The sequence below is a fragment of the Dendrobates tinctorius genome, unplaced genomic scaffold (assembly GCF_039654945.1).
Source record: "Dendrobates tinctorius isolate UK_male_01 unplaced genomic scaffold, ASM3965494v1 ptg000257l, whole genome shotgun sequence".
NCBI classification, from domain to species: domain Eukaryota; kingdom Metazoa; phylum Chordata; class Amphibia; order Anura; family Dendrobatidae; genus Dendrobates; species Dendrobates tinctorius.
Window position 1 is genome coordinate 2440164 of NW_027361924.1, and position 23350 is coordinate 2463513.

General features: G+C 47.8%; 1 protein-coding gene across 1 annotated transcript in view; it reads left to right on the forward strand.

The window, feature by feature from the left end:
• Window positions 1-1154: 1154 nt before the first annotated feature.
• The window catches only part of SSTR5 (somatostatin receptor 5), a 30561-nt gene continuing 8365 nt past the window's right edge, over window positions 1155-23350 (forward strand). Inside the window, exon 1 of the mRNA XM_073558443.1 lies at window positions 1155-2079. The gene's annotated coding sequence lies outside the window, so the exon portion shown is untranslated. The remainder of the gene's footprint in view (window positions 2080-23350) is intronic.

Sequence of the window (23350 nt, forward strand, 5' to 3'; positions counted from 1 at the left end):
CCCTTCCTTTTCTTCCTCTCCTCTTCTCCTCTCCCGTCTTTCCCTCTTCTCCCTCTCCTATCCTCCTCTTCTTGCTTTTTCTCTCCCCTCTTTTCCCCTTCCTTTTCTTCCTCTCCTCTTCTCCCGTTTTTCCCTCTTCTCCCTCTACTATTCTTCTCTCTTCTCCTCTTCTTGCTTTTTCTCTCCCCTCTTTTCCCCTTCCCTTCTTCCCTCTCCTCTTCTCCTATCCCCTCTTTTCCCTTCCCTTCCCTTCTCTTCTCTCCTCTTTCCCTCTCCTATTCTTCTGTGTTCTCTTCTTCTTGCTTTTTCTCTCCCCTCTTTTCCCCTTCCTTTCCTTCCTCTCCTCTTCTCTCCCATCTTTCCCTCTTCTCCCTCACCTATTCTTCTCTCTTCTCTTCTTGCTTTTTCTCTCCTTTCTTTTCCCCTTCCTCTCCTCTTCTCCCATCTTTCCCTCTTCTATTCTCTCCCCTTCCCTTCTTTTCTCTCCTCTCTTCTCCCTCTCCTATTCTTCTCTCCTCTTCTCCTTTCCTCTCTTTCCCTCTTCTATTCTCTCCCCTCTTCTCCCTCTCCTATTCTTCTCTCTTCTCTTCTTGCTTTTTCTCTCCCCTCTTTTCCCCTTCCCCTCTTTCCTCTCATCCTCCCCCTGTTCTCCTCCTCTCCTTTTCTTTCTTCCCATCTCTCATCTCCTCTCTTTTCTTCCCCTCTCCCCTATTCTCCTTTCCTCTACTTTTCTTTCTTCCCCTCTCTCCTCTTCCCTGTTCTCCTCCTCTTCTCTCTTTTCTCCCCCTCTCTCCTCTTCCCTGTTCTCCTCCTCCTCTCCTCTCTCCCCTATTCTCCCTTCCTCTCCTTTTCTTTCTTCCCCTCTGTCCTCCTCTCCACCTTCCCTCAGTGATGCGGCTGCAGAGCGCAGTGTGTATGGGGCTCTGCTGTCTCCGTCCTCCTCCCCACATCTCAGTGAGGGGCTGATCCTCCAGGAGTTGCCGGAGCCGCTCAGCTCCTCACTCACACTCTGCAGCGCAGCAGGTGGAGGAGGATCTCACTGAGCTCATCCACTGGAGCCGCCTGCTGCCCGCAGACTGTGAGGTGGAGACTCCGACCACAATGACCAGAGGGTGATCCAGGAGGAGAGCAGAGAAGAAGCTGGGGCTGCACTACTGAGGACAGGTGCACAGAAACAGGCTGCACTACTGAGGACAGGTGCACAGAAACAGGCTGCACTACTGAGGACAGGTGCACGGTAGCAGAATGCACTATTGAGGACAGGTGCACAGACTAGGCTGCACTACTAAGGACAATTGCAACGAAGCAGGCTACACTACTGAGGACAGGTGCACCGAAACAGGCTGCACTACTAAGGACAAGTGCACAGAAACATGCTGCACTACTGTGGACAAGTGCAAAGAAGCAGGCTGCACTACTGAGGACAGGTGCATCGAAGCATGTTGCAATACTGAGGACAGGTGCACAGAAACAGGCTGCACTACTGAGGACAGGTGTAAAAATCAGGCTGCACTACTGAGGACAGGTGCACTGAAGCGTGTTGCAATACTGAGGACAGGTGCTCAGAAACAGGCTGTATTACTGAAGATAGGTGCACAGAAGCAGGCTGCAATATTGACAGGTGCACAGAAACAGGCTGTACTACTGAGGAAAGCTGTACAAAATCAGGCTGCACTACTGAGGACAGGTGCACAGAAACAGGCTGTATTTCTGATGACAGGTGTAAAAAGCAGGCTGCACTACTGAGGACAGGGGCACTTAACCATACTCCACTACTGAGAACAGGCGCAAAGAAACAGGCTGCACTACTGAGGAAAGGTGTACAAAATCAGGCTGCACTACTGAGGACTGTAGGGCTGGATCAAGGCTACACTACTGAGGACAGGTGCAGCGAATCAGACTGCACTACTGGGATTATTGAACAGGTGCAGCCTGTACTACTGGGGATTATACAAAAGGAGCAGTCTGCACCACTGAGGTTGTTTCTGAAGAAGCCACCTGCACCACTGAGGACTCTGCCCCGAGACTCGGGAGGAAACATGGGAGACTTGCTGAGAGCAGCAGAGAAGACGGACTCCGGTAAGTGCCTGAGTGATGTAGCAGAGCTGAGTTTGTCCTGTACATCTACAGCTGGCGGGGGCACAGGACTCTCACACAGGGATGTAGCAGAGCTGAGAGCCAGGCGGAGGAGCAGGTGAAATATGATCACTAAATTGAATTAAAATGATATCGATCCCCTGCAGTCCCATGTAAAATCACTGAGACCATATTGTGATGTCACCATCTGCTGCTACTTATGACATACTCAGCTCTGCTACATCTGTGTGACCCACAGCAAGGAATGTCCTGACCCATCTGTGACCAGGGAGGGCTTGTCAGTGGGGGGTGATGATGATGGGGGGACATTTATAGCTGGATATTTAGGGTCACTGCTCTTTATGGATCTTCTGTTGCTGGATCCGCTCAGCTTCTCCATTCTGGCTGTGGACCCTCGACCCCCAGTATATATATATACACACTGTACTTGTGGGGGGCTCTGTACAGCCGGGGGTCTGTCAGAATTTATGTCCTGGGTGATAATATACTTTTCTGTCTTGGTAAATATATTTAGATACAGCAAAACTCTCTAGTTTGGACTCTGCTGCCCCTAATCCAGTGCCCCCCATCCTTTGCCCCCATCCTGGCTGTGATATTGAGGCTTGCCTGCCTATAATGAGCCATGTTTCGGCTTTCTCTGCCCCTTCACCCCTGGCTGAGCCCTGAGGTCTGATTACACCTGTTCCCTATATATTAGCTGTGTGTTTCCCAAATTCTGGCTGTATATCTGTGCCCCATTGTAGATCCTCTTTGCCTCCTTAATTCTGTGTCCGTTCCCCAACCCCTAGCTCCGCGCTCCTCCCAAATCCCGAATTTATGTTTGTAGCTGTAATTCTGGTTCTAACCAAATCCTAAGTTCTGTCTGTCCTGCGCCCGCTCCCCCGGCTGTGTATGTGCCCCAGGCTGTATCTAAGTATGTGACACAGTCCACTGCCCCCCCATAATGCCCCCTGTAATTCTCCATGTGATGCCCCCCATAATGCCCACCTGTTGTTATTCCTCTCTGTCTATATACCACACCATTGCCTACACAGACTCTGGGGAAAGCTGGGTGACATCTCCTATAGCGGCAGTCACATTGTCATCCATGTTTCCCAGAAACTAATATAGTAAAGGATTTTGAGGCAAAATTGCCAAATTCTGCGTTTACATTAAAGCTGGGGTTGCATCACTAGACAATGGTGACCACTCAGCTTTCCCAGACCCCTAAATGGCCCATAGCTTAATATGCATTGTGCAGTTCCATAATACATATGCAGTGTATACACACTGCTGGTATACAGAGGAGATGGTGGTATATGGGACCCTCTGAGCCACTGGCAGAAGGAAGGGCACAAGTATGGTGATGGCTGGTGCCTCTGGTACCAGGTCTTGGTGATGCCACTGTTCTGGAATGTAGCTGTGGAAGTGAAGGGTTAACTAGATGACAATCAGGGCTTCCAGTCCTGTGCCCATATCTGCCCAGAACAAATATCTCCTGCGGGTTAATGATTGATGTCCCTGGGATATCATAGAGGAGGAACATGCTCCGCTCAGAGCCGAAAAAATATTGGGGGATTACAGGGGCGGAGAAAAGTGGGCCTGACAGATGGGGGGGCCGAGGGAGAAGAGGGGGGCCGAGGGAGAAGAGGGGGGTCCGAGAGAGAAGGAGGGGTCCGAGAGAGAAGGGGGGGTCCGAGAGAGAAGAGGGGGGGTCCGAGAGAGAAGAGGGGGGGTCCGAGAGAGAAGAGGGGGGTCCGAGAGAGAAGAGGGGGGTCCGAGAGAGAAGAGGGGGGGTCCGAGAGAGAAGAGGGGGGGTCCGAGAGAGAAGAGGGGGGGGGGTCCGAGAGAGAAGAGGGGGGGGGGTCCGAGAGAGAAGAGGGGGGGGGTCCGAGAGAGAAGAGGGGGGGGGTCCGAGAGAGAAGAGGGGGGGGGTCCGAGAGAGAAGAGGGGGGGGTCCGAGAGAGAAGAGGGGGGGTCCGAGAGAGAAGAGGGAGGGGTCCGAGAGAGAAGAGGGAGGGGTCCGAGGGAGAAGAGGGGGGTCCGAGGGTGAAGGGGGGGGGTCCGAGGGTGAAGGGGGGGTCGAGAGAGAAGGGGGGGTCGAGAGAGAAGAGGGGGGGGGGGGGGGGGCCGAGAGAGAAGAGGGGGCCGAGAGAGAAGAGAGGCCGAGAGAGAAGAGGGGCAGGTGCAGGGGACGCCGCTTATCTCCTACACATTCAGCATTTGGACAGTCACTTAGTAACATGGAGTCAGTGGGAATCTGCGGGTGTGGAGTCTCCAGTAATGACCACTGCTCCACCTGGTCACTGACGCCCAGGAGAGTGGAGATGGTCTAAGAGGACACACATGGAACAAGGATAAGGAGGACCCTCATCTCAGACCGCTGGAAGATAGAACAGTAAGGCTGGTTTCACACTTGCGTTTTTTTCCCCTATCTTTTACATGGGTGCGCATACACATGCGTTTGTACGCGTTTGTATGCGCATGCGTTTTTTGCAGTGTGCGCTTGGGCGCACAAAATGCCTCCTGTTGCATTTTTTTGTGCGTCCGACTTGCCCCCAAAAAACGCATGCGTACGCAATGTGTTTGTTTTTTTTTTTTTTTACAGCAAAACACCCATTATAGTCTATGGTGCGCATTGTAATGCACACGTATGTGCAAAAAACGCACAGCAGAAAAAACGCAAGTGTGAAAGTAGCCTGAGAGCAGCTTTTTTCCTTGCATAGATGAAAAGGTCGTCACCAAACCCTACACCCCCGGCTCGGGCCGATAAACGTTCATTTTTTTCATCATCTGACTTTGGGGTGCTGCCCCCATTTTTTGGAGTCGATATAGATAATGAAATTACACTAAATGAAAAAACAAATAGTAAATGTAAGGTGAAGAACTTTCCAATACACGTTTATTAAACTGGATTCCCACAAAATTCGAAAGCGCCTTTAATTGTGTCCCATGCAGTCAGGAAACAGTATTGTCCCTGTAGCAGGTGCAGACAGTGGCCACTAGAGGGCAGAGTGTTGTAACCGTCACATGACACCAGAGGTTCGCTGATTGTGGCTCCTGGATCCGTAGATCAATTTCTCCGAACGCTTCCGTAAAGCAGAGAATTTTATCGTTCTGTTTTAGGCGAGAAAAAAAAATAAAATGCATGTTTTAGTATTTTCTAAATGGCAAAATGCTTAAAGGGTAACTCCTAAAATCCTACGTTATCCTATAAATGAGACTGCTGGGAATGGCCGAGCGCTGGATGCAGCTTTCTCCAGCAGTCCCATAGACAATAGATGGAGCCGAGGTTGAGCGTTCGCACCGTCGCTCCATTCAAGACAGAGATCCTGAGACTCCCATTCTCAGGAACTCTGGGGGGTCCCATTGATCGGACCCCCAGTGATCAGCAAGTTATCCCTTGTCCAATTTAGAGATAACTTATAGGGTCTCCACCACAAATAGTGAGTACTGAAATAATATTAGCATCCGGGTCTAATGCAGTGAAGATTGTCTGCGTCCCTGGTGGTCTGGGGCAACAGAGGGATTCATGTTAATATTCCTGGTGTCTAGTGAAGTGAAAGAGTTAACATCAGCCTCATCGCTGGTCTAAAGCAGTAAAGGCTTAAGTAGCAGCAACCTTCAATATCTAATGAAGCAAAAGGTTTAATGCAAAGACCCCTTGTGGTTCCCGGCTGTGAAGGAGTTAATGCAGGATACTTAGTGGTCTAATGATGTAAGAGGTTAAATTTCAGTACCCCTGGTGGTCTAGGGCCTAGGCTAGTGAAGGTGGTAACGATAGAGCTCTCTGGTGGCCTACGGCAGTGAAAAGGGGCGATGTTGGGATTCCTGGTGGTCTAGGGCAGTGAAAGGGGGAGATCTTGGGATTCCTGGTGGTCTAGGGCAGTGAATGGGGGAGATGTTGGGATCCCTGGTTGTAACGAACAGCGCGGCCGGTGCCACCAATACGCCACGATCCCACCACTGACACGGGTTTGTCAGTGGACAGAGGGACGCGAAGCACTGCTGGAACACGGCTATCACAGGCACAGTGGGGCTTATCTTAGTTATCCCACCACTGGCACCGTGTGACCAAAACACCGCACGCTAATCTTGCTCTAACAATTTACCACAGGGGGGTATTTTGGATGCTCCACCACTGATAACAACCTTCCAAGAACTGCGGGGATTTATGTATATCCCACTTTCTCAGTACCACTTTGGAACTCGCAGCTCTCCGGCGCCCCCTTACCCTCAGGTCAGTCAGGGAACAGCACCTAGGATAATTAGTTGCTGGACAGGCTGCTTGTTGTGCACGGCCAATTAGACTACTGCAGTAAGGGAATGATCAGTGCTGTGGCCTCAACCACTCATCCAGCAATATAAGACCCTTCCGGACTGCCAACCAGCCTAACCAACCGCACACACCACGCTGCCACCAGCCACGCTTTACGTAATCAGAGAGTTAATTAAGAGGGTCTGTGGCAACCCCCAAATTAGTAGCGATTATCTAAAAAAGGCACAAAGTTCGTTTCTTAGAGCATGGAGACAGAGCTAATAGATTTCATCATTTATTCCCAGAAGGGCAGTGATTACATAGATAAAGAATTATTACAAAATCGAGACATCAAATATGTACAATACAAATATATGAAAACAACAAGGATTAAAAGGCAGAGTAACACTTGCATGTGCTTAGGTGGTATTAGGCAGACCATGTGGCTGGGGGATGGGCCGCTTAGCCAGACGTCCCCACTCATCTGGAGTTCTTGTCAGCACGGACTCTGCAGCTCCAACTGACAAGAATTTAGCAGGGAATACCTTATAGCCTAGGGTCTGTGACCTCATGAAATGGGCGGTCTGGTGAGGTCCAACCCCCCTTTCTCTAAGTTATGATTTGGCTACAAAATTTAGAATAGCTATATCTAAACGAGAAAAGCCTGTACCAACACACATAGGTCATCATTGTCTGTGATTCATCGAATAGAATCCAGCAACACCAATCAGGCCATAATTAAGACACTCCATTTGGGAGCAATCCATATCTCAGTTTCTGGAGGGATTAGGATCATGAAAATTAGGGAGTGGTAAGCTGGTTTCGTTGCCTATGCAGTGATATGATTATTATATCTCTGAGGTGTATGGTGTTTGCAATATGACTTGTTTTAATACTTCCCATAAACTTGCATCCAGCATCGTGGCCAGAACAAAGAGATCTTTTCCCTTTAGCTGTGAAGGGGGGGAGGAGGAGAAGGCTTCAAGAGGAAATGCCCGGTATCAGGTTTCAGATGCAGGCAGAGAGCTGTACACACACACAGCTGCTAAGGGGGGGCAAAAGGAGGGGGCTGCAAAAGCTGACAGGCTACTTTCTCATAGAATGGAGGATTCTAGAAGAATACAGGAAACATCATACTTTATAGACATTTTACATTACACCTCCCCCTTTTAGAGGGCGCTACGGAGGCATTACCTGACGGTAATCGGCCATGCGCACTTCAGCGGGTTCGCCCCGGCGGGACAACCAATCAGCATTTCCATGTTCGCTGCCCTTTTTGTGTTGTACAGTGAACTCGTACTGTTGAAGGGCAAGGCTCCAGCAGAGCAACCTTCCATTGGTTCCGGACACTGTGTGCAACCAGCTCAGAGGGTTGTGATCGGTAACCACCGTGAAGGTGCGCCCGTACAGGTAGGGCTGCAAATGTTGCAGTGCCCACACAAAGGCCAGACACACCTTCCCGATGGTCGAGTATGCCACTTCCCTCGGCAAAAGTTTCCAGCTCAGGTACAACACGGGGTGCTCCTAGTTCCCCGAGTCGACCTGGCTGAGCACAGCACCGAGGCCAAACTCGCTGGCGTAGGTCTGTACCAGAAACGGGCGACTGCTGTCGACTGCTCTCAACACTGGAAATCTGCACAGGGCTGCTTTCAAAGCTTGGAAGGCCGCCTCACAGTCATCTGTCCAGTTGACTGTTTGGGGTAGCCTCTGCTTGGTGAGGTTGGTCAAGGGTTTTGCAAGGGCGCTATAGCCCTGCATGAACCGCCTATAGTACCCTGCAGAGCCCAAGAAGGACTTCACCTGTTTCTTGGTCCTGGGGGTGGGCCAGGATGCGATTGCGTCCACCTTTTCTGGCTCCGGACTCATGGAACCCCCGCCTACCCGGTGCCCCAGGTAGTGGACCTTGCTCATGCCCATCTGGCACTTTCCCGGCTTGATAGTCAGGCTTGCCTGGTGAAGACACTTGAGCACCTCCTGGAGATGCTGAAGGTGTTCCTCCCAGGTGGAACTGAAGATGGCGATGTCATCCAAGTACGCCACCGCATACTCCTCCAGTCCCCGAGCAGGTGGTTGACCATCAGCTGGAAAGTGGCAGGGACATTTTTCATGCCGATGGGCATGACTGTGGACTTGTACAGTCCAATGGGGGTGATAAAGGTGGATTTCTCCTGCTCCTCAGGGCTCAGGGGTATCTGCCAGTATCCCCGACTCAAATCCATGATGGATATGTACCTTGCTTTCGCCAACTGCTCCAGTAGATCCTCGATGCGTGGCATCGGGTGGGCATCAGAGGTTGTGATGGCATTGAGCCCCGTGTAGTCCACGCAGAACCGGGTGGTTCGATCCTTTTTAGGCACGAGGACTACAGGTGAAGCCCACGTGCTTTTTGACCGTCAAATCACCCCCAGCCTTAACATCTCATCGATCTCTTGGAGCATGACCTGTTGCACCTCCTCAGAGATCCGATAAGGTGTTCGCCGTAGTGGGGCATGCTTCCCGGTGTCCACCTCATGAACCGCTAACTCCGTCCTCCCAGGTCGGTTGGTGAACACGGCCCGGAAGGGTTCCAGGGTTTCCACCAACTGCGACCGCTGGGATACAGTTAGCAAACCACTTATCTCCATGTCCTCAATAGACCCATTGGCCTTGGCTTGGGCCAGCATGTCCAGGAAGGGATCTTCCTCCTCATCCTCGGGCAGGTTGCAGACCGGTAGGACGCAAGCTTCACGTTCGTGGTGCGCCTTCAGCATGTTGACGTAAAAGGCCTTGCGCCTACCCCGAGCATGGTCAAGCGTGACCATGTAGGTGACCAGGTTGAGCTGTTGGTGGACGACGTATGGGCCTTCCCAGGCTGCCTGAAGCTTATCCGTTGGTACGGGGAGCAGTACCCACACCTTCTGACCTACCTGGTAGGTCTGCTCCCGGGCGTTCTGGTCGTACCAGGGCTTCAGGTCAGCCTGAGCCTGCGTCATGTTGTCATGCACCAACTGCGTCAAGGTCTGCATCTTGTCACGGAAGCGCATGACATAATCCACGATGGACACTTCTGTGGGGTTTGGCTCATCTTCCCAGGATTCTCTTATCAACCAAAGGGGTCCCCGGACTCGCCTGCCATACAGGAGCTCGAATGGGGAGAACCCGGTCGAGGCCTGCGGAACTTCTCTGTAAGCGAACAGCAGGTGTGGGAGGTACCGCTCCCAGTCACGCCCTTGGGTCTCAGCCAGCATGCGGAGCATCTGTTTGAGGGTACCGTTGAAGCGTTCACACAAACCATTAGTCTGTGGGTGATACGCACTCGATACCAGGTGCTTCACCTGAATTTTCTCACAGAGAGCCTCCATTAGGCGAGACATGAATTGGGTCCCTTGATCGGTAAGCATCTCCCTGGGAAATCCTCCCTTGAAAAGATGGTCACCAGTGCGTCAGCCATCTTATCTGCCCTGGTTGAAGACAGAGCTACTGCCTCTGGGTCCCGGGTAGCGTAGTCTACCACGGTGAGTATGTATCGCTTTCCAGAACTGCTGGGGACAGCCAGCGGGCTTAAAATGTCCACCGCGATTCTCTGAAAAGGCTCCTCTATCACCGGCAAAGGAATAAGGGGAGCCTTAAGAGCAGGCCCCACCTTACCCAGTTTTTGACAGGTGTTACAGGAGCGGCCGTATTTTGTTGCGTCTGTCCCCATCTTGGGCCAATAGAAGTGTTGCGACAGCTGTGCCTTTGTTTTGCTGATCCCCAAGTGTCCAGCGAGTGGAATCTCATGGGCAATCCGCAACAACTCAGTTCTGAACTGTAGGGGGACGACTAGCTGTCTTTCCCTCAACCACTCCTTTTGGGGATCTCCGGGTACTGTCTCCCGGTACAACCTTCCTCGTTCCCAGAACACCCTCTCCTTATCAGACTCGGAGGTGGGCGTCTCGGCGAGACCTCTCAATTTCTCCATGCTCACATCTGAGTGCAGAGCAGCCTGGAACTCCTTGCTGGAGGCAGCCAGAAATGACGTCAGGGTTCCTTCCGTACTGGGACCCTCTGGAACCGGCTCTGGGGTCACCTCTGGTTCAGTCTCTCCTGTGGCAGAAGAGGGTCCAGAAGACAGTGCGTTACCTGCGATCTGGGCACTCTGACTGCGTGTGACAGCTGCTACGTATGCTGTCTCCCTGGGGATTTCTACAGACCCACCAGTCGGTGCTGCTATGGGCCCTACCTCCCCATCCACCCCTAACACTTCAGGAGCAGTGCTACTTATGGGCCAGTTACCGTCCTCGGTGGCACTGGTCAGCTGCATGGCATTACCTTCCTCATGGTCCCCATGCACCTCCCCATTTCCTTGAGCACCGTTGCTTGCTCCTGCCAGGGGTTCCTCAGCCGTCTCACTCCGCAGAGTGACGGGGCTGAACACTTCGGTACCTGTGGACACCTCTACCATTTCAAAGAAATGGTTAACAGGTTCAGTCGGCACAAATACATCATCATTCCTAGGAAAAGAATGGTTATCAGATTTCTTTGGTACAGTTATATCACCATCAGCATCATTCCTGGGGAGAGAGTGATTGTTAGTTGCATCATTACTCATCACGTCATTAGCAGGTAACACATTCAGTTTCCCATCATCATCAGGGTTAACGTTACCCTTATTATCAGGTTGGGGAGGGGTGTCAGGGACGTAGTATGCAACCATCCTCCCCAAGTCAGTCCCCAATAAAACATCAGTGGGCAGGTTTTCAGACACTCCCACTTCCCTCAACCCGCTCCCAGCACCCCAGTCAAGAAAAACCCGGGCCATTGGCAAGGGTCAACGGGTGCCTCCAATCCCGGTGACAGTCAAGGTTTTCCCCTCAACAAACTCTTCAGGGGCCGCCAGTCCAGGACGGATGAGGGTGCGTTCAGCCCCGGTGTCCTTGAGGCCTATAGCAAGACGGGCCCCCACCTGGACGGGTTGAACGTTGTTGTCCATCCTCCAAACCGTACCTCCCACCAAAAGAACAGAGGCGTTGGGCCCAGAGGCCTTGGCTGGGGGGTTCTTCGGCTTTTCCGGACAGGCGTAACGGAAGTGACCAGTCCGATTGCAGTTGAAACACTGGCGACTGTCGGTAGTAGGCCTGGTGTTGGCAACAGGGACAGGGCCTCCGGAGGGACGCCCAGCTGGGGCACTGGGGTTGGTTGCAGGCTTACCCCCTCTCCAGCTGGTGGTCTCTGGCTTCCGGTTGGCCTCATAGTGGTCAGCGATCTGCACCGCTTTGTCCGCATTCGCTGGTTCGCAGTCCAGGATGAACTGTTGGACCTCAGCTGGGCAGAGATGCAGGAACTGGTCTTTGATCATCAGGTTCCATAGCAGCTCAAAGGTGTTCACTGACAGTCCATGGATCCACTGGTCAAAAGTGGGTCCTGAGTCCTTGCACCACATCACTATAGCTATCATGTGGGCCACGTTGGAGGTTCCGGAACTTCTTTCGGTATACCTCAAGTGTCAGCCGGTATTTGGCGATCAGGGCCAGCTTTATGGCATCATAGTCGTCGTCTTCTGACGGAAGAGAAGCAAACGCCTCCAGAGCTTTGCCTTTTAGCCCTGGGGCCAAGTACCTTGCCCGTTGGTCTTTAGGCAGCTGGTACTGTCTGCAGGCTTTCTTTAAAGGCTCACAGAAACGTGTCCAAGTCCCCGTCCTTTTCCATCACAGGAAAATGCTCTGGCCGGGGTTTAGGAGTCTGGAGGCTGCTGGGCTCACTGCTTCGGGCTGTGGGGGCATTCCCCCCCCTTGTCGGAGCATCTCCAGTTCATGGGCTCTCTGAGCTTCTGCTTGGCGCTCAGCTCTCTCAGCCTGTGCTTGGCGTTTGGCTCAGGCCTCCTGCCGATATTGCTGGATCAGCTTCACCCGTCCCTCACTGTCTTTGGCGGGGAGTGCGTCCAAGGCCGCTTGCAGGTAGGGGTCCAGCCTGCCCTGGTTGAATGTGGGGCCAGCGCTCAGAAGTGTAGCCTCTGCTGCAGCCCCATTGTCACTTGGGCCAGCTTCTGCGTCCGCTGGGCTCTGGTCGTTGTCCAGCTGCACCAGAGCCGCGATCAATTGGTCTCTGGTTTTGTTTGTGGCGTCAATGCCTCGGTACGTGCATACTGCAGCAAGAGTTTCCTTTTTCTGCTGTCTGTACCAGTATTCTCCTTTTGCCGCCATGGTTGCCAAATAAAAGATAGAAAAGAAAAATGAAGAAAAAGGGAGGGAATACTTGCAAGTACACAAAAATGTCTCAGGACTTGTAACCACTGAGTCTGTTCTTCAAAACCTATGATGCAGGATTCCCACAGGAACCGTGCAGGTCTTTAGTGAGAGGAATGATTGCTCAAACCAAATCACTAATGCTCTAGGATAATCCCACTGCTCTGCCACCAATATGTGACGAACAGCACGGCCGGTGCCACCAATACGCCATGATCCCACCACTGACACGGGTTTGTCAGCGGACGGAGGGACGTGACGCACTGCCGGCACACGGCTATCACAGGCACAGTGGGGGCTTATCTTGTCATCCCACCACTGGCACCGTGTGACCAAAACACAGCAAGCTAATCTTGCTCTAACAATTTACCGCAGGGAGTATTTTGGATGCTCCACCACTTCTAACAACCTTCCAAGAACTGCGGGGATTTATGGATATCCCACTTTCTCAGTTCCACTTTGGAACTCGCAGCTCTCTGGCGCCCCCCCTTACCCTCAGGTCAGTCAGGGAACTGCACCTAGGATAATTAGTGGCGGGACGGGCTGCTTGTTGTGCATGGCCAATTAGACTACTGCAGTAAGGGAATTATCAATGCTGTGGCCTCAACCACTCATCCAGCAATATAAGACCCTTCTGGACTGCCAACCAGCCTAACCAACCGTACACACCACGCTGCCACCAGCCACGCTTTACTTAATCAGAGAGTTAATTAAGAGGGTCTGTGGCAACCCCCAAATTAGTAGCGATTATCTAAAAAAGGTGCATAGTTCGTTTCTTAGAGCATGGAGACAGAGCTAATAGATTTTATCATTTATTCCCAAAAGGGCAGTGATTACATAAAGAATTGTTACAAAATCGAGACATCAAATATGTACAATACAAATATATGAAAACAACAAGGATTAAAAGGCAGAGTAACACTTAGATGTGCTTAGGTGGTATTAGGCAGACCATGTGGCTGGGGAATGGGCCGCTTAGCCAGACGTCCCCACTCATCTGGAGTTCTTGTCAGCACGGACTCTGCAGCTCCAACTGACAAGAATTTGGTAGGGAATACCTTATAGCCTAGGGTCTGTGACCTCACGAAATGGGCTGTCTGGTGAGGTCCAACCCCCCTTTCTCTAAGTTATGATTTGGCTACAAAACTTAGAATAACTATATCTAAACGAGAAAAGCCCGCACCAACACACATAGGGCATCATTGTCTGTTATTCATCGAATAGAATCCAACAACACCAATCAGGCCATAATTAAGACACTCCATTTGGGAGCAATCCATATCTCAGTTTCTGGAGGGATTAGGATCATGAAAATTAGGGAGTGGTAAGCTGGTTTCGTTGCCTATGCAGTGATATGATTATTATATCTCTGAGGTGTGTGGTTTTTGCAATATGACTTGTTTTAATACTTCCCATAAACTTGCATCCAGCCTCGTGGCCAGAACAAAGAGATCTTTTCCCTTTAGCTGTGCAGGGGGGGGAGGAGAAGGCTTCGAGAGGAAATGCCCGGTATCAGGTTTCAGATGCAGGCAGAGAGCTGTACACACACACAGCTGCTAAGGGGGGGACAAAAGGAGGGGGCTGCAAAAGCTGACAGGCTACTTTCTCATAGAATGGAGGATTCTAGAAGAATACAGAAAACATCATACTTTATAGACATTTTACATTACACTGGTGGTCTATGGCAGTAAAAGGGGGAGATGTTGGGATTCCTGGTGGTCTAGGGCAGTGAATGTGGGAAGATGTTGGGATCCCTGGTAGTCTAGGGCAGTGAATATGGGGAGATGTTGGGATCCCTGGTGGTCTAGGGCATTAAAAGGGAAGATGTTGGGATCCCTGGTGGTCTAGGGTAGTGAAAGGGGAGAGATGTTGGGATCCCTGGTGACCTAGAGAAATGAAAGGGGTAAAAGTAGGTGACATGGAGGAAATGACAGGAGGGCAACATACAGATCCCTAGTGGTCTAGGGAAGTGAAAGGGGTCAAATTATTTATCAATAGTGGACGAGGGAAGTAAAAAGAGAAAAATGTAGCAATGCTGGTAATCTAGTGCAGTTAAACGGAGGCAAACGTAAGGATCCCTGGTGGTGTAGGGCAGTTAAAGGGGGAAAATATTGGAAAGTTGATGGTGTAGGGAAATGGGTAAAATGTAGGGATCCCTGGTGGTCTAGGGCAGTGACATGGAGCGTTATGTAGGAATCCTCATGGCCTAGGCCAATGAAAGAAGTAAAAGAAGAGATCTTTGGTGGTCTAGGGCAGGGAAAGAAAGAACATTTTGAAATGCTGGTGGTGTAAGACGGGTAGAAGTTAAAAAATAGGGATTTCTATTGGTCTACGCAGTGGCAGGATGAAAAACTTGGGATCCCTGGTGGTCTTGGTTATTAAAAGTGGGGAGCTATAGAGATCCCAGGTCGTCTAAAGCACTGAAACCAGAAAGATGTATGAACACTGGTAGTCTTGGGCAGATAAACGGGGAAAAATGTAAGAATCCCTGGTGGTCTAGGGCAGTGAAAGGGGGAGATTTTGGGATTCCTGGTGGTCTAAAACAGTGAAGCCAGAAAGATGTAGGAACACTGGTAGTCTAGGGCAGTTAAATGGGGGAAAACGTAAGAATCCCTGGTGGTCTAGGGCAGTTAAAATGGGAAAAATGTTGGATTGCTGATGGCATAGGATAGGGATAGGAGTGAAATGTAGGGATCACCGGTGGTAGAAAATTGAGAAATCATGGTGGCCTATGCCAGTGAAAGGACTAAAAGTAGAGATCTCTAGTGGTCTACAGAAATGAAAGGGGTTAAAATAGGGATCCATGGTGGACTAGGGTAGTGAAACCAGAAAAATATAGAAATGCTGGTAGTCAAGGTCAGTTAAACTTTGGAAAACATAAAGATACCTGGTGGTCTAGGGCAGTTAAAGGGGGGGGGGGAATCTTGCCATGCTGATGATGCTGGGTAGGGAAACGTGTAAAATGTAGGGATCCATGGTGGTCTAGGGCAGTGACAAGGTGGGAAATGTAGGAATACTGGTGGCCTATGCCAGTGAACGGGGTGGAAGTAGAGATTTCTGGTGGTCTAAGGCAGTGAAAGGGGGAGATGTAGGTATCCCTGGTGGTCTAGAGAAGTGAAAGAGTAAAAGTAGGGATCCCTGGTGGTCTAGGGCAGGTGAAAGGGGAAAAATGTTGGAATGCTGATGGTTTAGGGTTATGAAAGGGGTAAAATGTAGTGATCTCTGGTGGTCTAGCACAGACAAATAGTGAATTTTAAAAGAAGAAGTTTTGGATATTTTTGGATATTTTTGCATAATTCTAAAATGTTCAACGAAAGTAAAAAAAAAAGTTCTAAAATTGACACAAAAGGTCTTTTCCGAGCAGCCGGGAATAAGCGGAGTCCACGATCCACTCCAGGACAAGATTAGTATAACACCTCTGCCACTAATCCCGAGCCCGAAGACAATGGCAGCGCTGCAGCCGCTCCGCTCTCAGGACGCGCGTCGGTGCTGAGGAGCCTGAAGCTTTGTGTAATTCCCTGGCATAACTGTAAGAAGAGAGTGTGATATCAGTGCCGAACCTACCGGCGGCAAACGAGGAGGAGGTTTAGAGCGGATTTAATGCTGTTAAGGACGGATTGCCGGAGGAATTACAGCGATTACAGCCATTCACAGAAAGGGGATTCAGGAGAAACATTATTAGAGTATTTGGAATCAAAAGAGGGAAATCGCCTCTGAGAACCAGACTCCCGCGGGGCACCGCGCCTTCTATTGATTTCATTGTGTAATGCTTTTATTGCCCTGGGGGGGAGCTGCAGGGGAACTGAGCACTTGCTGCCAGGTACATTCTACAGCGGATCACTGCCAGCCACAGAAAATAAAAGCCTGTGACTTACTTTATAGGAGCGGTCCACCTTATCTGACATTGTGGAGAATCATGGGCTATGTGGCAAGTGGATGTATGGACTCAGAATACATGAGCGCCACTAATGTCCGCCCTCTAGTGGATGCCGCGGGCCACTAATGTCCACCCTCTAGTGGATGCCGCGGGCCACTAATGTCCACCCTCTAGTGATAGGATCTGCACTAGTTCTTAGATTCTCCTATAGCACTTGTCATGGCGTCTGATATAATTAAGGGGATCATTTCCACTCAGATGTAGGATGCAGTTAGTGATCGATATGGGACGTGGCGCACAAAGACTACTCCAGCCTTATTTCAAGTTTCACCCATGATTATCACTGCTGTGTTTATTCCTTTTTGCATGGTATTCCTTATCTCTGTACTGTGACGTTGCTGTGTATTATTAGAAAGCCTACAGCCTGCAATGACCCCGCTGCCTCCTCACCACTACCGGAGATATCACCTCAACCAACACCAGAGCTGCTGCAACCCCCCAACCTACTGTCTCCTTCCCCACCATCCTGTAGCATGTAAGCCCGAAAGGGCAGGGTCCTCTCTCCCCTCTGTATCAGTCTGTCATTGTTAGTTTGTTTACTGTAAGTGATATCTGTAATTTGTATGTAACCCCTTCTCATGTACGGCACCATGGAACCAATGGTGCTATATAAATAAACAATAATAATAGTATCTCTGTACTGTGACATCACTGGGTGTATCATCCCTGTACTGTGACATCATTGTGTGTATTATTCCTGTACTGTGACATCTGTGTGTGTAACATCACCATCTGCATTATCCCTGTACTGTAACATCACCATCTGCATTATCCCTGTACTGTGACATCTCTGTGTATTATCCCCGTACTGTGACATCTGTGTGTATTATCCCTGTACTGTGACATCTGTGTGTATTATCCCTGTACTGTAACATCACCATGTGTATTATCCCTGTACTGTGACATCTGTGTGTATTATCCCTGCACTGTGACATCTGTGTGTATTATCCCTGTACTGTGACATCACCATGTGTATTATCCCTATACTGTGACATCTGTGTGTATTATCCCTGTACTGTGACATCTGTGTATTATCCCTGTACTGTGACATCTGTGTGTATTATCCCTGTACTGTAACATCACCGTGTGTATTATCCTGTACTGTAACATCACCATGTGTATTATCCCTGTACTGTGACATCTGTGTGTATTATCCCTGTACTGTGACATCTGTGTGTATTATCCCTGTACTGTGACATCTGTGTGTATTATCCCTGTACTGTGACATCACTGTGTGTATTATCCCTGTACTGTGACATCTGTGTGTATTATCCCTGTACTGTGACATCTGTGTGTATTATCCCTGTACTGTGACATCACTGTGTGTATTATCCCTATACTGTGACATCTGTGTGTATTATCCCTGTACTGTGACATCCCCATGTGCATTATCCCTGTACTGTGACATCACTGTGTGTATATTATCCCTGTACTGTGGCATCTCTGTGTGTATTATCCCTGTACTGTGATGTCACCATGTGCACTAGTCCTGTACTGTGACATACCGTGTACATTATCTCTGTACTGTGACATCACTGTGTGTATTATCTCTGTACTGTGATGTCACTGTGTGTATTCTACTTGTACTGTGACATCACTGTGTGTGCATTATCCCTGTACTGTGACATCACTGTGTGTGTGTGTTATCCCTGTACTGTGACATCACTGTGTGTCCTATTCCTGGTGTATGGAGAGAGCCCTACTAAGGACATATGTAAGCCACATAGACAGGGAGAGGGTCTTTAATATTAGTAAACCAATGGTGAGTGACAGCCACAAAACAATCACAGTATCAGGAATGCCACAGACGTTCTATGCACACGATGGACCAGAGGAACCATAAACTGGCCGCACGGGACGGTAACCCAGAGATGTAGTCAGTGTAGGCGGCTCTGGTCTCCATTGTGAGGCTGTGTATACCTGTGGCCTATAACTCCCGATGTCCTTTTAATAACCCGCCTGTTCTCTGCAGCTCGCCCTGGTCTGCCATTGTCCCCGGTGACCGTCGGTGGCTCGCTCTTTGATCCCTTGCTCGCGGAGTGCACTGAAGCGCGCTTTTACATTAGAGAATATTACTGCTTTGCAATTATTCCATTTGAAAGCTCTCCCCACTAATATTTATAGGTTGTCCTGCGTGCTATCATTACACTTCACGGGTAAATGGACAATTCCTTGAAAAGTGCGCTCCAGAATACCAGAATTACTTCTGCGAATCTAATTTTAGTCGTCGTTTTTTATTCTCGTTTTTTTTTCTGAGCTGACACCTGATGAAGGAGATAAAAGAGAACAGGACTGGAATTGTGGAAGAGCAATGTAAATGATAGGGACTAGAGCAGTGGACTATGCAGGGACTGGAGTCAGGACTGTTATCAGCACTTGTCCCAGTCAGGAATTATTTTATAGAAATTTGAGCCCTACATAAAGGAAAAAATAGATTCCTCTCTGCTCTGTATTTTAGGACAACTTGTCACAATGTTTAATCCTACATAATATTGCCTGTTCAATACTGCCATATACAGCACTCATAATGCTGTCATGTAGTGCTGAAATATTACTAACGTAAAAGTCAACAGAACACTGGCATACTGTGCCTAGATATTAGCACCAAACACAGCACACATAATACCATCATATAGTGCCTAGATAATAGCACTATACACAGCCCACATAACACCGCCAAATAGTGTTTAGATAAAACTGCCATATACAGTACACATACCATGAGTGTCTATATAACCCTACTGTATGCAGCCAACATAATGCCACCATATGGTGTCTAGATAACTCTGCCATATACAGGCCACATAATACCGCCATACAATGTCTAGATAAAACTGCCACATACAGGCTTGTTTTGAGTTTGCCAAAAGACATGTGGGAGACTCCCCAAATGTATGGAGAAAGGTGCTGTGGTCAGAGCTGACCAAAATTGAACTTTTTGGCCACCAAGGAAAACGCTATGTCTGATGCTAAACCAACACAGCTCATCAATCCTAAAACACCATCCCCACAGTGAAACATGGTGGTGGCAGCATCATGCTGTGGGGATGCTTTTCGGCAGCAGTGACAGGGAAAATGGTCCGAGTCGAGGGAGACATGGATGGTGCAAAATATAGGAATATTGTTGAGCTAAACCTGTCTTGGTCTGTCAGTGATTTGAGACTGGGATGGAGGTTCACCATCCAACAAGACAATGACCCAAAGCATACTGCTAAAGCAACACTCGCGTTGTGTAAGGGGAAACATGTAATTGTTTTGGAGTGGCCAAGTTAAAGCCCAGAACTTAATCCAATGGAGAATCTGTGGTCAGACTAGAAGATGGCTCTTCACCAGAGGAAACCATCAAACTTGAAGGAGCTGGAGCCATTTTGCCTTGAGGAATAGACAAAAATCCGAGTTGGAAGATGTGGAAAGCCGATAGAGACTTGTCCCAAGCAACTTGGAGCTATAATTGCCACAAAAGGAGGCTCTACAAAGTACTGACTTTAGGGGGTGAATAGTTATGCACACTGAAGTTTACAGTTATTTTGTTTTTTGCTTCACAATAAAAATAAAACCAAATGTTCACAGTTGTTCTTTACATGAATTGATGCAAACCCTAAAAAAAAACCCAGTGACATTCCAGGTTGTGAGGCAGCAAAACATTAAATATGTCAAGGATGGGGGTGAATGCTTTCAAACACCACCTTATAGTACTAACATAATACTGCCTTATAAAGTCCATAGAATACTGGTGAGATAATACTACCCTATACAGCACACATAATACCGCTAAAAAATGTCCTGATAAAGCTGCCACATACTGCACAAATAATAAAACGCTTATAGTGCTAAGATTTTACTGCTTAATAAATTCCACAGAATACTGGTATATAATGGTAAAATGATTCTATCTTATACAGCACACATTATATCGCCACATAGTGTCAAGATAAAACTGCTATACACAGACCTCATAATACTGCCATGTAGGTACAAAATGATACTGCCTCATAAAGCTCAAAGAATACTCGTACCTTGTGGAAAGGTAATACTTTCCTATACATCCACTTAATAATATCGCCATATGGTGTTTAGAAAAAGCTGCCATATATAGCCTACATAATACTGCCATGCAGTTCCTACATGCAGTATACACATAATACTCCCTCTAACAGCTCACCCGATGCTATATTAGATGGTGTGACTTTTCCCTTTCTGTTACTGTGCCTGTGGGGGCTTTGGGCACTGCCCTAGTGTGCCAACCCCTAAAAAATGGTTCTTGGAACTATCATAGATCTGGAGTGGCCTTGTAGTGACTATTTTATAAAAATGCTGAGCCCCAATGTATATTCTTTGCCTCAACCCCCGATATTGGTAACGTGGTGGAAAGGTCCTTCAACTTAACGAGTCCGATAGCTTCTTCATGAGCAGATTCTATGGGATGTCCAGCCTTGGATTCAGGGTAGCTTCCCATATTCAGTCCCATATTCAGTCCTACAAGAACTTATTGTCTACATTTTCCTGGCTTCTTAGTGATTTGAAGTCTCTCTTGAAAGTAAGCAAACTGCTGACACACGCCCAAGGGAACGTGCGATCCGGTCATCAATACGGTGGAATTTAGGTCGGTGATCGGTGCTCCATCACGTTCATGAGATGAGAACCTGTAGAAGACCATCTTCCTTCAAAGATGAGGTTGGGTTGAATTTCAATTAAGTTATGGCCAAGAATAAACTTCAGGGCAGTTCAAGGGTTAAATAAGTATTAACACCCCTCTCAAAACACCAAACAATGGCACTAGTTGGGTGGTGGTCACATCTTTAGGCCCAAGGTGAGGTCAAACAGTTCTCTTTTAGCTTAGAAGGATGATCTGCCCAAGCCTTGGTCAAGAAGGTCCATGGACCAGAAATGGTCAACATTTGGCTCCAGTGAAGGATACCACAGCCCCAGCCGATCCAAAAATTTGCCAATGAAAGACCTAAATAATAGAAACCTAAGGAAGAGGAACTGTTCCACGCTGAGTGGAAATGGTCTCCGATGTAATTGTCCATTCATGTTGCATCCATCAAAGCAACTCAACCGCGAAGCCCTAACATGTCATTGACTCTCTGCCGGGAAATGTCGCCAAATAAGCAATTTTCAGCTGATTAACATATGGGTTGAATATGTCCTTTCGTTACGCTTTATCCAGCGGGCCAGGGCATTACATTTATGGGGCCACTCTGCAGGCAGCGATACAACCGCGGGATTATTCAGTGGGAATTTTTGCATAATTCTTATGCAAATTGCCTCTTCAGAAAGAAAGAGGACTTTTACTCTACAGCGCCACCTATTGGTAGTAGCGATCCTACAAGTCACAATCAACCCTTTAACGAGTCTTGTAGTATGACTTAGGATACAAGCCAAATCAGAATCTTAAACAATTCTTAAACATTTTGCAGTTAATAATACTGTAGTCTCCCCTGTGACCCGACATCTCCACAGCTGGTCCCTGCGGTGTACGGCAAATAATGCCGAGAGAACGGAGGATTCAGCAGGCAGATGTTCAGCTTTACAGCACGAATAGAGATGTAGGAATGTACGAAAATATAAAAGCCGAACATGAATTACTCCAACTATTACCATATATTAGTGCAATTATATTAGGTTCACGTTCTCTGCTCAGACGAATTATAGTAGATATATTCTTGTACATAGGGGGCAGTATTATAGCAGTTATATTCTTGTACATAGGGGCAGTATTATAGTAGTTATATTCTTGTACATAGGGGCAGTATTATAGTAGTTATATTCTTGTACATAGGGGGCAGTATTATAGTAGTTATAGTCTTGTATATAAGAGCAGTATTATAGTAGATATATTCTTGTACATAGGGGGCAGTATTATAGTAGTTATATTCTTGAACATAGGAGCAGTATTATAGTAGTTATATTCTTGTACATAGGTACAGTATTATAGTAGTTATATTCTTGTACATAGGGGCAGTATTATAGTAGTTATATTCTTGTACATAGGGGCAGTATTATAGTAGTTATATTCTTGTACATAGGTACAGTATTATAGTAGTTATATTCTTGTACATAGGGGCAGTATTATAGTAGATATATTCTTGTACATGGGGGGCAGTATTATAGTAGTTATAGTCTTGTATATAAGAGCAGTATTATAGTAGTTATATTCTTGTACATAGGGGCAGTATTATAGTAGATATATTCTTGTACATAGAGGACAGTATTATAGTAGTTATATTCTTGTACATAGAGGACAGTATTATAGTAGTTATATTCTTGTACATAGGAGCAGTATTATAGTAGTTATATTCCTGTACATGGGGGCAGTATTATATTAGTTATATTCTTGTACATAGGGGGCAGTATTATAGTAGATATATTCTTGTACATAGGGGGCAGTATTATAGTAGTTATATTCTTGTACATAGGGGCAGTATTATAGTAGATATATTCTTGTACATAGGGGGCAGTATTATAGTAGTTTTATTCTTGTACATAGGGGCAGTATTATAGTAGATATATTCTTGTACATAGGGGCAGTATTATAGTAGATATATTCTTGTACATAGGAGCAGTATTATAGTAGTTATATTCTTGTACATAGGGGGCAATATTATAGTAGTTATATTCTTGTACATAGGGGGCAGTATTATAGTAGTTATATTCCTGTACATAGGGGTAGTATTATAGTAATTATATTCTTGTACATAGAGGCAGTATTATAGTAGTTATTGTATATTCTTGTACATAGGGGCAGTATTATAGTAGTTATATTCTTGTACATAGGGGGCAGTATTATAGTAGCTATATTCTTGTGCATAGGAACAGTATTATAGTAGTTATATTCTTATACATAGGAGCAGTATTATAGTAGTTAGATTCTTG